Here is a 15,372-nt window from a genome sequence, read left to right on the forward strand (position 1 = left end):
GGGATTTTTCTCCCCTGCAGTGGCATAAACCCTATGAATGACAGCACTAATTGCAGCCTTCCAAGTGGTGTAACTCTGGGAAAAGAGCTTAAGGCATTAGACAAATGTAGCAGCTATTAAATGAGCGAGATAAGAATCAGGCTATCATTTTATCTCTGTGTATGCATGTGATCTCGGAGCCTTCTGTAGCTACAAACCAGCAGCTCTGGCTATTAGTTTATTCCACATATATTTTAAAAATCAGCCTGTGAAATGCAAGCCAATAAACTCCAAGTGGCTGTCAGTGGTGAGTGAGTTATTTTATCTCCCAGCACTCGGGCAGGGAGCAGGTGATGGATGTTCCGAGGAAACCCAGGCACTGTAATTCCATTACCCTGCCAGGCACTGTAATTGCTCAGGGCGCTACAACCACGTCTCGTTTCCCCTCTGTGCTTGTTCCCACATCCCCAAATTAATCCTGGCTGCAGCCAAAGTGCAGCTCTGGTGGCACCCTTATGATTTTCCTGCCAGCATCCCTCCAGTGGTGCCATCAGCTGGATAATCCAGGGCTGGGATCCATCGTTTGTGTGCTGCTCATTATTGGGTGCTCTAATTTTGTGTGTAGCCTTTTGTAGAGTGCAGGAGCTTAAGTAACTGAGGAGGAACTCTTCAAATCCACAGCACTTGTGTCACTCTGCATTACCCACAGCAGAAAATAAGGCTGGTTTTGGTTGTTATTTAAAATAAAGAAGAAAGATTAAATACAAGGTTCCAGTTCCTTCCCATTGATTTTCATTGCAAAGATTATTTCCATTAAAAAGTTGGGGTTTCCAGGTTATTTAGCATGTCCTTAAACTGAGGAGTGTGGTTACATATTTTCAGCCTAAGCCACTGTTTTGTCAAAATTGTCTTAACACACTTCCAATCTTGCAGGATGTTTTTTACTATAAATCATTTAATGAAGCTTTTTAAAAGGATGAGACTCCACATATTTTGTGGGTATGGGGTGAGCCTGGCTTAGGATATGCTGGATTTCAGCAGGTTGATGTGTAGGTACAGCTGAAAAATCCCACTTGTGAATTTCCTTGTGGGAAATCCCTCTCCAACCTCCCTGTAACCCCGTTGTGTGCCAGAGCCAGCTTGGTCATGGTCTCAACCACCCAGATTTGATTGCTGTCCCTGGGTGCTGGTGAGTGAAATGTTCCTCCCACCTCCCCATGGAAGCTCAATGAACCCAAAGCGAGACTGGGGCATGCAAGAGTTAGGGAAAATAAATGTCTTTTTGGCATGGAAGGGAAGGAGGTTTTATCACAGGGAAATCTGAGCCAGCTCCTAAAAAATCAGCCCAAATTGGCATTGAACCTAGGCAGGATGTTTCGGTGAAATGTGAATTTTAATCTCGGTGAGAGGAGATTGTCAAAGGCTTAGGATCCAAAGAGAAAAAAAAAAAAAAGGCAAACAAACAGTTACATAATGATTTCTTCTGCCATCATGAAAACACTGGGGTTCTTTAATGTCTGTGTTTGACTTCTGGAGAGAACTTGTGCATAATGAACTCTTTTGAAGGCACAGGACAAGTGGTTCTGGTTTCGTGGGAGATGGTAATTAAGCACCTTTAAAGAACTGCTCACAATTAAAGTGTCAGTGCTTTCTTGAATAGTCTTAATTTCAGCAAGCTTTTCATGCTGGATTCATGGGGAATATTAAAAGGCACTTCATCATCCCTGGAAATGTATGCACGGGATAGAAGGCCAGAATCAAAAGGGAAGATGAGGAACTGCAGTCAGAGGAGCCAGAGGAAGAGATTGAACAATTTCTCTAGAGTTACCTCAAAAGCAGCAAAATATGCAGATGTTAATAGAAGTTCAGATAATTATCTAATTTGGGGCTCAGTAACTACATGGCTAAAAGTGCAAAAACCCTGCAGGCATTTTATGGGAGCCAAACTTTGTGATAGAGTATTTTAAAATGTCTTTTTTTTTTTGTGCCAATTCAAGTGTTCTCATCTGTCTTGGAGGTACCTCGGTGTCTGCTTTGTGGTTTTTTTCTTTCCTAGAGGTGGGGTTTGTTTTTTGTTTGGTGCTTTCCCTTTGTATTTTTAGTTCACTTCCTCCCCTAATGTTAAACAGATGCTGATGTGAATGGTAGCCTGGTATATTAATTACTGCACATAATGAATCTCAGAAAATGTAATAAAGGCCTAAGTGGTGTCAATAAAAGTAATGCTGACAAATTCCTGCGTGTGTAAAGCTCAGCACCACAACAGCAGCAGAACAAACAACCCCTCCCTTGGGGAATGCCTGCCTGAAGCAAGGCTGAATGCTAAATCAGACAGGGAGCAGCAGAAACACAGGTGCTCAGCAGCCCTGGTGGCTGCTCACGTTTGATTTTATTGATTTCTGCCCAGCAGAGATTGGCTGAAGCTCAGGAGGATTTGAGCAGTGGCAGTGGGATATGGAAACAGACGGTGGTGGCACTTTGGTTGCTGTTATTTCTGTCGTGCTCCAAAAAGGATCTGCCAGGGGTGGTGTCTATTTCTATTGATATTATTTCTATTGATATTATTTTTAGTGATATTATTTTTATTGATATTATTTCTATTGATATTTATATATATATATAAATAAATTAACCTGCCCTTTACTTATTCTGCTTAATTACAGCTGTGACTGATTGAGGGTCCCTTGGGAGGCATCTGAACCCCACCAAAAATCCAGAGCTGTGGTTGAAATTTTTATTGCTTTCAGTAATTCATCTCCAGGTAGGAATAGGCTGAGGAATGGAGACTGGGAACGGGGCTAAAAATATAATAAAATAAAGAAAATATCATAGGTTATTCCTTTCTTTTTTCAGTTCTCAAGCAGTTTTCCAAAAGAAATATGTACTTAGATAAGGAGCTGTGTGTGGAGAGTTTTTCTTTTAAATTTTTGTATTTATGCCTTTGCTCAATGATGCAGATAACTAATTTGGCAAAAAAGCACAATATCCCAAAATGGTTCTATAGCATCCTTACAAATGTGCAAAATGCTCATTATTTGGCTCTCTGATTTTGTCTGTAGCCTTTGGCTACAGAAATATTATTAATAAGCTCCGTGTTGTGCATCTGCAGATATTACAAGCTCTCTTTTCATGGGGAGTTATACAGCCCACTAAATGCTCCTGTAAACACTCCACCACAAAGGTATGAAATCAGAAAAGTTGGGTAAATCCATGCAGGCAACTGAAGGAATATGGTTATTTTAGGCAATATCTTGAATAGAACAGGCACATCCCCAGCAATAAACATCCTCAAAGAGCCTGGGAGGGGTCACAGCACCAGGTGTTTATTACTGCCAGGGTCATTAGTGCTGCAAAGACAGATTCCAAGGTGCTCCCATTGCCACTATCCAATGTCATCTTTGACATAAAAATGTAAATCTCACAAGTCGACTCTTTGTTGTAATTGAATTACCAGAAGGAGCACTTCTTGCAGGAGCAGGAGCTGCTCTCAGCACATGGAGAGGGAGGCAATTAAAACCTGCTGCATCCCAGCTCTGGGCTGCTGCAGCTTCTCATGGTTTTAACAAGTGCTTGGAGCGCTGTTCCCGCATGGAATCCGCCTCAAAACCTGCCTGGAACTGGAGATTTTCCTCCTTGGGTTTAGCCTGGATTGGTGACCAGCCTGGAACTGTAAATTATGGGCAGTGATGGAATGTGAGAGGCAGGAGAAGCTTCAGGGGGACTTGGAGTTCTTCGCAGAGCGTTGGAGAGGATTTTGTGGATTTAAGGTTGACCTCACCTCTGTGGGGAGCCCTGAGCTGGCTGGAGTTATCCCTCACCTTGGCAGAGGTTCTTTGTCTGCCTCCACAGCAAATCTGGAGGTTGTTGAACACAGCAAATATTTCAGAAAGCTGCTTTGATTTATTTCCAGAGCCCAAAACTTCATTAAGGTCCCTAATCCAGGTCTTCATTCCACCTCTTAAATCTTGGGAACTACTCCCCAGTCACACATGCCTTCATTTGCGTTGCTCGGGCAGGGAAATAATGAAGAATTGATTTTGAAATCAGGAAACGTGTAAGCACTTAATAAATAAATAAAAATGTATTGAACCATCTCATGCAGGTGAGACTTGTCAGGGATTAGCAATGCAGCTGATTTGGAGCCTGGATTCTGTCGCTGCCTTTCCAGAGCCAACCACTTGATGAACAAGGTAATTGAGTCCTGGCTGCTAATTAGGCCTTATACTAGTTAGGGGGTTTTGTAGGTCTTTTTTTATCACATATATACAGTGTTTCCTTTAGGTTTTGTAGGTTTTATTAGTTTTATTTTTAATATATATTATTTCATCAAATATGGGGCTTGCATTTTAGAACAGAAATACAAAAATGATGCCTATATTAAATGACAGCTGCACTTTTTCCAGCTTTCCTCCTCTACTTCCCTGCAAGACCCACAGGGTTGTTGTTTACAGGGTCTAATTCACCTGCACTTATCCTTGAGAATACATTTTGAAGATGGAGTGATTTAAAGTGTGGAGATGTTTCTGCAGCTCAAATATTTGCCAGGTAGGGAGAAAAAAAAAATTCCTTTATAATTTGTATTTGTGTTGCTCTGCCATATGCAGTAGATTATGCCCCTGAATGGTTTATGAAATGAAGCCAAACGAGTAGCAGTGAAAGCGTGACACACAGAAGGGCCCAAGTGGCACCTGGCAGGAGCTGAGTGACAAAGGGGAATAAATGTGTAACAGGTCCTGTGAGTTTGTGACACTCAATCAGAATCCATGTGAGTCACAAAGCACCTGGGGCACGATAAAGTTTAACAGCACCATTTCAATTCCACCCATTTGCTTTAAGATGTTTTATTAGGGGGATATTTCAGCAATAGGTTTTGGAGCTCTAAATTAACGATTTAAAGCACAGGGCTTCAGGAAGTATCAAAGGACTGACTCCCTTAAATGTGAAAGATAGATTTAATCTCCTGGTATTTATAATTTTCCAGTTTTCTGGCACAGCTGCAACTGGTGCTGAAAGCTTTCTGATGAATAAGTGTCCCCTGGAAGAGAAGGAAAAGTTGTAAACTCCATGGCCTGGTTTGAGGCTCCTGTGAAATACTGAGCTGTGTGAAATGGTGAGAAACAAAACAGGGCACCATGAAATCAAACAGGAGCAGAGAAACAAAAGAGAAATAGAGACAAAAACCCAAAGAGAGGGAGGTATTTTGTTGCATTGTAGCAGATGAAAGTTGGGTGAAACCAGTGATTTGTGCAATCTGAGGGTGGTTGGTGATTAAAGCAAGCAGCGATTGATCTGGTGCTGAGCTGCCTGAGGAAAAGGCTCCTCAGCCCTGGTGGATGAAGGTCCTGTGGTTGTTTAGAGGAGAGGACACAGAACTGGCTGTGATTAATCAGCTCATTCCCTCTGGAAAATCTGCAATCAGCTCCTGGAGCCCAGGGATGCATGGGAGGCTCCAGCAGGAGCAGCAGGGGATAGAGTGGCTGAGAATACAGAAATCAAAAGGAAGGAGCTGCTTTAATTTTGGTGAGTGGGAAGTTGATTGATGTTGAGACAATAAACCCACCCCTGCAGCCAGGGACTGAAATGCAGGTATTGATGTGCTCTGGAGATGAAACAGCTGGCGAGGGAGGGGGAAAGTGGAGGTTGCAGCAGATTTTATTGCTGTGCAAGGACTGCTCTGCAAAAAAAAACCCCTGCTGATTTTTGGAGGTCCCCCAAAGCTTAAGAAAATGCACCCTGTGTGTGTCCCCACCTCAGCTGTGCTGACAGGTCCCCCAGAGAAGTGCCAGCACTCTATTAAATCTGCTGCTGATTTCTTCTGAATGAATGCTGAATGCTGCTTCTCCCACTGTTCCCCCAGCTCAGGAGGTGCTCCCACCTGTAGCTGCTGTGGAACATCAGCCACACTCCCTGTGCTGGGTTGTTTATTCTGGGGGCTTTAAATAAAGTTGAGAAGGACCGTTTTAAACATGGGTATGGTTTTTATCTCATTTCAAGTGTCTGGAGTCCTGTTTCATTGGAAAATGTGTGTGAAGGCAGGCAGGAATCCCACAGAGAGACTTCACCTGGAAGGATCACAAATCTGACCCAACACTTGTTAGTGCTCTGGAGGGAGACTCTGCTTTGCTCCCTGTTAGCAGCACAGTCATTCTCCTCCACTTCAGGGTCGATTATTCCTGCGGTGTTAATAAAATCTCCTTTAGATTAGCATTTAGATGATGGATGAACTGGTTGCATCACCAGGGTGGTGGAATATTAGAGAGACAGAATTTGGCTCAGTGCTGTTTGAGCTGAAACCACGGAAGCTGGTCGGGTATTCTGGGCATGCAAAGGTCCCTGCACAATTAAATACGTGTTTGCCCTCGATCTGCTGCTGGACCAGCCAAGTGAGCTTTAAATTCTTCCTGCTACAGCGCCTTATTGCCAGTGCAACTAAGCTGAGCTCAAGGAATTGGCTGTAATTAACTTCATGGACCTGATTGTGTTTAGGTGAGGGTTCAGAGCTCTGTCCCAGGTCTCTCTCAGTGCTGTGGCAGGAGATGGGATGGAGTTGAGCTGTGGCTGTGGGACGAGGCTGCAGAATGCCGGGGCAGCAGAGGGGAGGCACAGAGGGGCACGGGGTGGCACAGAAAGGCACAGGGTGGCACAGAGGGACAGAGAATGGCACAGGGTGTCACAGGGTGGCACAGAGAGGGACAGGGTGGCACAGAGGTGCACAGAGGGGCATAGAGGGGCACAGGGTGACACAGAGGGGCACAGAAAGGCACAGGGTGGCACGGAGGGGCACAGAGAGGCTCATGGCAGCACAGGGTGGCACAGAGGGGTGCAGGGTGGCACAGACAGGCTCATGGCAGCACAGGGTGGCACAGAGAGGCTCATGGCAGCACAGGGTGGCACAGAGAGGCACAGGGTGGCACAGAGAGGCTCATGGCAGCACAGGGTGGCACAGAGAGGCACAGGGTGGCACAGAGGGGCTCATGGCAGCATAGGGTGGCACAGATGAGCATTTTCCTGCCAGCTCTCTGCAGTTTGGGCACTCTAAGGCAGGAAGCACCTGGGAATCCTTGGCAATCTGTGGCACCAGGTAACTGTTGGTGCTCCAGGATAATCATTGCTCTTCCATCAGCCACCCTCACGCTCCAGCCCTTTCCCAGGGCTGGGACAGCCAGGCCCCCTCTCACTGCTCACCCCTGTGCTGCATTTCTGCTGCATTGCAGGAGAAACACTTCCAAATACTCCCCTCCAAGCTTCCATCTTATACTTTTGTCCTCACTTTTATAACTTCTGTTAATCCCTTTGCCTTCTACTTGCTTTATCCCACCGGATTTTGCATATGTAGGGGAAAAATTGCAATTTTCTCCTGTGTGGATTTCAGCTGGGAATCAATGGCAGATTTATTGGCGTTCACCAGCACTATGTTACCCCTCTTTTATTTATAGTTGTGATCAAATACTGGACAGGTACCTGTTAACTGAAAGGATATTTAAGCAAATAAATATCAGCCTTGTTTAGGAAGAGAAATAGCACTGGAAAGAGATTAGATTTGTTCAAATTCATGGACAAAATGTAGGGATCCTCGTGTGCTTTTTTTCCTTTCCTGGAGTCTGTGCACTTGGAATGCACGAAAGACAAGCAAGATATTCTTTGAAAAGAGAATTGGTCCACATTTCTGGGTCCTGGTGATTAAGCCATGAATCCTGTCACAGGTGGGGTTATGCTGCATGTTAAGCACTCACCAGTCATGGATATCAAGCAAGGGTCAGGAATTTATACGTAGGGATGGTGATGGGCAGGCAAATATCTGCTAATCTGTTTCCAAGCCAATAACCAGTTCTGAAAATTCCATCCCCAAAGAGATTTAATCGTTGGAGCTGATGTAATTTTCATTAGGGGGAGAGGCAGATCTGCAAGCTGTCAGCAGAGCCGAGCTGGTGCTGCTGAATGAGCTTCCCCAGGGACAGGATGTACAGGCAAGAGAAAAGGACAGCAGGAGCAGTTCCTCTCCACACAGCTGATCCAGGAGAGCAGCAACAAACCATCTGCAGGAATTTCCAAAAGAAATGGAAATGAGGCATTAGCAAAAGAAATAGATTTTTTTGTTTGTTTTGTATTATTACTATTTAATTATATAATAATATAGTAATGATAATAATATAGTTAAATATTATAACATAACATAATATAATATACAATTAATATAATTTATTATAAATACATCTGTAAGGGGGAAGGAGGTGTGCTGGATTGGGGGAAGAGTGGAACAATGGGTGGGAAGGAGATCAGGAGTTCAAGACAGAGGATGGGATCCCTGTGGAGGTAAAAGAGAGAAGGGGAGGAGCAGAAAAGCTTCAGGATGGGAGGAGAATCCCAGCAGGATGAAGCAATGCTGTTTTTTGGGGTGGGGGGAACCTCTAAGCCCAGATTTCTTGTGAGAGAGATGAAGAGCAGGGGAAGGTTTGCAGAACAGGGGCTGGGGAGGATCAGCTGCTCCGTAACACACTGAGGAGTGTTTGCTGTATTTACTGGGGGGCCCAGAGGGAATCAGAGCAGAGTTCATGAAGAGCTGAGCTAATCCATGGCTGGAGGTGCAGCTGAACTTCAAACCAGCTCAGGAATCCATGCTTTGCTTGGCAAGAGCTCTCAAACCCCAAGTGCAGCTCTGCTTCCCCTTGCTGGCTTCCAATTCTTTGGAAATTTCCAAAAAACAATTAGAAAGAAACCAATTTTTTTGGTTTTTTGGGCCGTTCCTTCACCTTGTCCTACCTGAAAGAGTGAGCCAGTTAATCCCTGGAGGTGTTTCCAAGCCCCAGAGCCATGCTGCTCGCCAGGAATGCCGCAGGGACGCGGTGGGCTGCGCTGCCTGGAGATGCGGATTGCCATGGCAACTTGCACCTTTCCAAAGGGCCCGAGCAAAAGGAGCTTTGCACAAGTGAAATGGAAAAAAGATCTGAGAGTCTGACATTTAAACATCAAAAAGACACCCAAAATTTTCCTGGCCTGGGTTTCTCTTCCTTTGCTTGGAGAATAACCAAAGTATTTAATAAGAATAACCAAAGCTTTAGTAAGTGGGGTTTTCATCATTTAAAGACTAGTAAATAAAGAGTTTTTAAAGCAGGCTTGGAATTCTTCTGGGGCTTAACAGGAAAAGGATTTATTTGGGAATGGGCACTGCAAAACAGGAGTTGTTGACTCTTCCTGCTGCAACTTTGAAGGCAATCAGGTCAACAAATATTCATTGCCTCAGTTTCCCCAGCCATAAAATGGGCACCTAAAAGGTGGAGATGATGTGGGGAGCTTTAGGAAATGAGATGGGGAATAAAGAGCAGCTGCATGTTGGAATTTTAGCCCTTTCTTGTAGGAGGGAGCTGAGAAACACCTGTTGGGCCACCCTCAGCTCACTCAGGATGAGGAATCACAAGCAGGGAAAGCCTTTGGATGTTAAAATCCCCAGCCCTGCTTCCGAAAATGATCCCAAATCACTGGGACAAGCCAGAGATTTAATGTACTGCCAAGGAAAGCCTGAATTTTAAAAATTCTATCTACAGGCAGTTCTAAAAAACTTTTAAGAACATGAATATAACTGAGCAAATGATCAAAATCTTTTGTTCTATTTGGGTTCATTTTCCCCAGAACAGCAAAACCATTTCCATGTGTTTTCCATACATGTTTTGAGAGCTTTAAATGGCATTTTTAAATATCAATAAGATACAGGCTCTAGGCAAAATTACTTTTCAACCACTTCCCGCTGTTGGAGAATTTTTTTATTGTTAATCTGTGCTTTTATTTTTTAAATAAAAATCCCCATGGAGAATGCAGCCAATAGAGTTACAAGTGATAAAAAAATATGAAACTTGTGTAGTTATTTTTCTTACCTTTAGTTAAAATAAATAAATTCCTGTAGATATATCCATGAATGGTTTCAGTACCAACCTGTCTGTGGGAAGATTTTCTGTGGAGGAAGATATCTTTGGTGCAGTGGTAGGTGAATTTCTAACATTTTTTTGGGTGGAAATAGAGAGGGAAGGGAAGGGAAGGGAAGGGAAGGGGCTTGGAGCAGCCTGGGACAGTTGAAGGTGTCCCTACCCAGAGCAGGGGTGGGACTGATGAGATTTAAAATCCCTTCCAATCCAAACCATTCCGTGATTCCATGATCCTGAGCGAACCCTGGCTGTTTCAAGAAGTTTGTTGTGTACTGGCCCTTGCTTTCAATTCAAGAAATTCAAGCTACTGGTGAATGAGAACTTAGCCAATTTAGAAACCTTTTGCACTTAATTCCTGGGAATTGTGGTTTCTCAGCATGGGTCATGGGTGCCCTTTATTCAGTGATCATGAGACAGCAGCAAATTGCTAAAAACGAGTTCAATTGACAAAGAAGCAAAAAAAGGCAAAGAAAGGAGGATCCCCTCAGTGCAGAAATTACTGCACACAAACCCCTGTATTTCACTGTAAAGACGTATTTCAAACCAATTCAGGAAGATTAAAGTTGGCAACTTTGCAATAAGCTGATTTTTCTCTCTTTTAAGTTAACGCGTGATAGATCCAACTCTGGGCTCGGAGCATTCAAACCCTTTTCTCTCTCCCTTTTAGGTGGTGTTTTTTTGAAAGGTACAATCAGCTGCTTTTGTTACAGCATCCCAACATGTGCTTCCTCGTGTGAGTTAAAACCAGTGGCTGATCCAACCTCTGCTGGAAGTCGGAAATGGAGCTGCTGCTCGCAGCTGCTGAGGGGGTTTTGTGAGGCAGCTTTGCTTTCCAGATGTCTGGAGTCTTGTCCCTACAGCCAGCATGGAAATTAAGTTTTAGGGGCCTAAAGTTTACAGTTCAGCACCTTGTTTTGATGTCACCTCTGAATTCTGAGACTTCTGCAGAGAAGTTGGGGGTTTTCCACATGGGAAGCTTTGGAAATCTGTCTGTATTTTTGGTCTATTTGTGTTTGTACAGCCCCTGGTGCAAAGCAGCTGCCAACTGAAAGGGTTCCTGTGTCCAGGTAACAATTGAAAGGCAACACTATTCAATCATAAAATACTAACTAAAATATTCCAGTCATACAAACATTTCAATTTGAAGAGAGTGAATATTCCCATTTTCCTCCAGGAGGACTAATTCAAAGCCTGAAGTTAAGAAAAACAATTTTTCCCCCCCCTAAAAGTCTAGACAGTAACAGAATTACCTCCTAAAGATAAAGATCTGAAGATCAGGATCAATGTTTAATTTCATTTCAGCCGGCTGCTGATCAGGAAGAGGAAGCATTACCCACCATCAGCAGGGCTTTGTGTTTAAATGAGAAGGCATCAGGAGGAACAGATTTACAGGATGTTCCTTAGTGATGCTGCAAGAGTCACTCAGATGCTGCCTTTGACTTCTTGCCTCATTTCCTTTTCCAGCATGTGATTTTTAAAGGAAAGCAAAGCAATTTGCCCTTTTTGGATCATCAGCAATGAAGCAGTGAATTCTTTACCAGGAGTTGTAGCCAAGCTGCAGGAGTGCAGCTTGGAGTTGTAGCTGCTCACTGATGCCTGGTAAATTGGATAATGGTTTTCAGCTTCCTTTCATTGTTACAGCTGTTGGCTTCAATCTGGTTTGGTGGTTTGATTAAAATAACATTATTCCTCTGACTTGGCAATTGCCTGGTGTTGGGTGACACAAATGAACTTGGCTTTTTTTTCTGAGGAGAGTCGAGGATCTGCTCAAGGGGAAATCACCAACAGGCCCAGAAAACTGATACAGCAGGACTTGAAAATCTTTACACAGAAAATCAGTGGAGAAGGAAAGCTGCAGTGCTTTGTGCTGTTTTTAACCCCTCCACCCAACCTCACCCCTTTTCCATATTGAAGTCTCATCCCACAGGAGGGGAGGACAATTTGCCATGGTGCCATTCTCACCTGGCACCAGTTTAGCAATGCCACATCCCTAAACCTCCTGGAATTATTTGAGAATGTTTAAAAATGCTCCAAACAGTGTGACAGCAAACTGAGGTAAACTCTCGTGTGTTAATCTCTAGAAGAAACTAAAGAGCAATTCATAGAAGTGCAAATAAAGATGAAAAACTCTTCTCCAAAGACCAGGGGCCATTATTTTGTCATTGTGGAAGATATCAGTTGCCTTTGTGCCACTGAAAATGGGCAGAGGAGGGGAAGTTGGGCAGAGAAAGAAATATTCTTCCCATTTTATGGCCGGGGAGTTTTAGCACAGGCACTTGACTTCCACAGCCTCATCTCGGAGCAGTCAGGATGGGAATTCAGATTTAGTTCCAATAAGCAGCTTTTATCACAAGATTGTTTTTCTTCCTTTTATAACTTCCAGCATCTACATAAATAACCAATAAGCCTTTAAAAATGGGATCCCTCTTCTTCTTCTTCTGTTCCGTTTCCAATTCTCAGCCTGGTTACATTGGCCAGTTTATTATCTCCGATGTTTACTTTACACTATAAATGGAAATGACTTCTTTCCCTTCTTCTTCATGTTTCATGGTCATAATATCCTCCAGCGTTCCATTATCTCTGGGTACCTATGATAGATCAAAATCTTATGGACTCGCTATTTTGTAATAAATTAAATTGGCTGTAATAGAAAACTTAAGTAGCTGTAATGGCTTTTTATAAGTAATGGGTAAACTGGATTTTCTGTAGTAGAAATGGATTTCTAAATAATTTATCTTCCTATGTAAATTCATGTAAGAATGCAGGGAATGAGAGTAGGAAAATCACAATCCAGTGTCATTCTGCAGAGATTGTGTATTTATAGGGACATTGTTCATTAATTTTTGAGAACAGAGCTATTATTTATCAGGCACATGCTTGGTTCCATGCTGGTCATACTGCAGTCACTTAAGGCCTCTAAAATCATGCTGGAAAAGGGGAAAATGTCAGGGAAATTTGGATCAAATGATGCCTTAAGCATCGATGGAGATAAAAAATCTCTTTTAAATTTATGCCAATTGTCAGGAAGAAAATAGGTTTACCTATAGTGGGAATTTCAGGAGCCTTCTAAAATATTCCAGGCGGAAAGGTTTTGTTGGCGTTCTCGTGCTTCAATTACAGTTTCAACATCAGTCTTTGTTGCTCTCATATTTCACCACAGCAGAAGTATTGATCAGAGCACAGAAAGTATTGGTGATTCATCTCCAGCTGCACTTTTGTGCCCCTGGTTTGTGTTTAAGTTTGATGACAAACATTTTGACACCGAGCTGATGAGCTGGCTGATAAATACCTGCTCCTCTGCATGCTTGATGTCATAAACTCAGTGCACAGCAGAATTCCCTGCTTACCTGTTCCTTTCCTGCAAAGAGAGGGGAGGGAAAAGGGTTCTTTGCTGCTGGACTTGCTCTTTCCTTTGCTCTTGGACTTGCAGGAATGGGGCTTCTGATGCAGGCAGGGATGGAAAGTGGGATTTGGGGTGAGAGACACGAGTTGCTCCTTGCTTTGTATGCCCTGACGCCCCTGAGTTCTGCTTCAGGCTTGGAATTGAGGTGAAAATCTGCTGTGGAAGTTCCCACCTTCACTGCAGAATAGAAACCACAGAGAATGGGGTGTTCCTTTAACCTGCAGGGTCTGAACTGCATTATCAAAGCACAGCTGGTACACACAGCTGTGACATCCCCAACGGGATCAACCTCCAGAGGAGCCTTTCTCCCTGGAAGTGCCAGAGCTTTCATGGAGTTACCGTACTCTGGGTCTCAAGCAGGACACGCAGGGTGGGAGCAGGAGCTCTGGAGGGTGATGAGCAGCTAAACAGGGCCCACCTTCAATCTCTGGTGGCTCTCAGCTCCCGTGTCACAAGGGCAGCCTTTCATTCCTCTGGCCAGCTTGAAGAAGGAGAGGACAATCCAGCTTTGCAATTCAAATTTTCTATTTCTGCTGTTTCCTTTTCTGCTTTTCCTGTTCTTTTTCCTATCCTGATTCCTCAATTCCTTCTTCTCTCACAAACAGAGCTTTGGTTGAATTTTTGGCTCAGTGTGGTGAGACTCGTCCCTCTTTGCTTTACTCCTTGCCTATCCCACGTCTCTGCCCTGCTCCCTGACTTCAGCAGGGATGAGATTGTTGCTAATGCCAGAAAATCTCCGTGTGCCCAAGGAGGGGACCTGTGAGACACATCCTGGCACCAGAGCTTTGGGTGATCTTTTAGTTATTGCAATGGTCAGAGCTGCCCGTGGCGAGCGCCAGCCCCGCTGTCGTGACAGGGGCAGCTCAGACCCATCACTGCCCTCGGCTCAGCTCTCCCACAGCCCAGCAGGGCCCTGCTGCTCCGGGAAATCCTGCAACCCACATTTCTGGGATGGGTTTGTGCTCATCCCGCTCAGAGCAGAGCTTTTATAGCAGGAGCAGGAAAATCTGGGGACCAGAAATACCCGAGGGCAAAGGCCTGAGCCAGGAAACCTCTGGGCTTTATTTGAAGGACTTTGAATCGAGGGTGGCTTTTGGTGGCTGAACACAGACACCTTTCAGTACCAAAACCAAGGAGTACCAAATAAAAGAAGTAATGAATGAAGATAATCAGTATTGAAAACCTCACTGAATGTAAAAAGTGACACAGAATATGGAGGAGAGTAAGAATATGGATGAGCAGTAAGTTTAAATACGATTTTTTTTCTTAAACCCCATTTCATTTATTTGATGCTGTGTTGTTGGTTGATTCTGGGCTCATTAACTTACACACAAATCAGCTTTTTGCCTCATATAGACTGTGTGCTTAATGAATATTCTAAACTGGTGTTTTATTAATGCACTACCTTAATTAGTGGGTAAAAAAGACTCCAAACACCTTTAAATTGTGTGATTTTCAGGGCAGCATGAGAGAAGCAGAAGGTAACAGTGAATTTCTAATTCCCTTCAGAAAATAAAAATCCAAAGTAATGGCTGCAGCTATTTGTGTCGGCCATAAAAATTGATATAACATGTGGTAAACCTCCTATTGGGTATTATTACAAATGATTGATTCCTCTCTCCTCCTCCAGTTTAGATGGTGCAGTTCTTACTGTACAAACAACTCATGAAAAGTCAACATGTTTTACAAGTAAATAATTTACAGCCACTCTGCAGAACACAGAATAATATTTTACGTTAAGTGACATTAATTAGGGTGGAAATATTCACATGGCGAAGGGCTGGGAGATGGCTGCTGCAAAGGAAATTCTTTTCCTTGCAGTCTAAATGCAAATCAGAAACATGGAGAGTCACGACCATATTGCTCTGGAGGGAAAAATAATTCCCATTAAGTACCAGCTCTGAAATAACTCCAAAATTTGGGGAATGTGAGCCAAATTCAAGGCAGTGACGGTCTCAGGCATTGCCGTCTTTGAAGGTTTTAGATGTGTTTGAGATCTGTCTTAATTAGAGGTGAGGTTTATCTCATAGTTTTGGTGTTTCATCCCCTAAACCCATGGTTGTCCTCAGCCCC

General features: G+C 43.6%; 2 long non-coding RNA genes across 2 annotated transcripts; one reads left to right on the forward strand and one right to left on the reverse strand.

Moving 5' to 3' along the window:
• The first annotated feature begins 2,646 nt into the window (after positions 1–2,646).
• On the forward strand, positions 2,647–12,035 carry LOC148182411 (uncharacterized). The gene is made up of 5 exons (XR_015774727.1): positions 2,647–2,740; positions 4,082–4,169; positions 4,383–4,524; positions 9,878–9,954; positions 10,564–12,035. It is a non-coding gene; the product is annotated as an uncharacterized LOC148182411 (long non-coding RNA).
• LOC148182412 (uncharacterized) lies at positions 7,382–11,252 on the reverse strand. The gene is made up of 3 exons (XR_015774728.1): positions 11,147–11,252; positions 8,740–8,895; positions 7,382–8,015 (listed from the first exon to the last, which is right to left on the reverse strand). It is a non-coding gene; the product is annotated as an uncharacterized LOC148182412 (long non-coding RNA).
• Positions 12,036–15,372: the final 3,337 nt, after the last annotated feature.

The sequence above is a fragment of the Pseudopodoces humilis genome, chromosome 30 (assembly GCF_049639895.1).
Source record: "Pseudopodoces humilis isolate 2021_Gansu_Grassland_sample_001 chromosome 30, ASM4963989v1, whole genome shotgun sequence".
Taxonomy (NCBI): Eukaryota; Metazoa; Chordata; class Aves; order Passeriformes; family Paridae; genus Pseudopodoces; species Pseudopodoces humilis.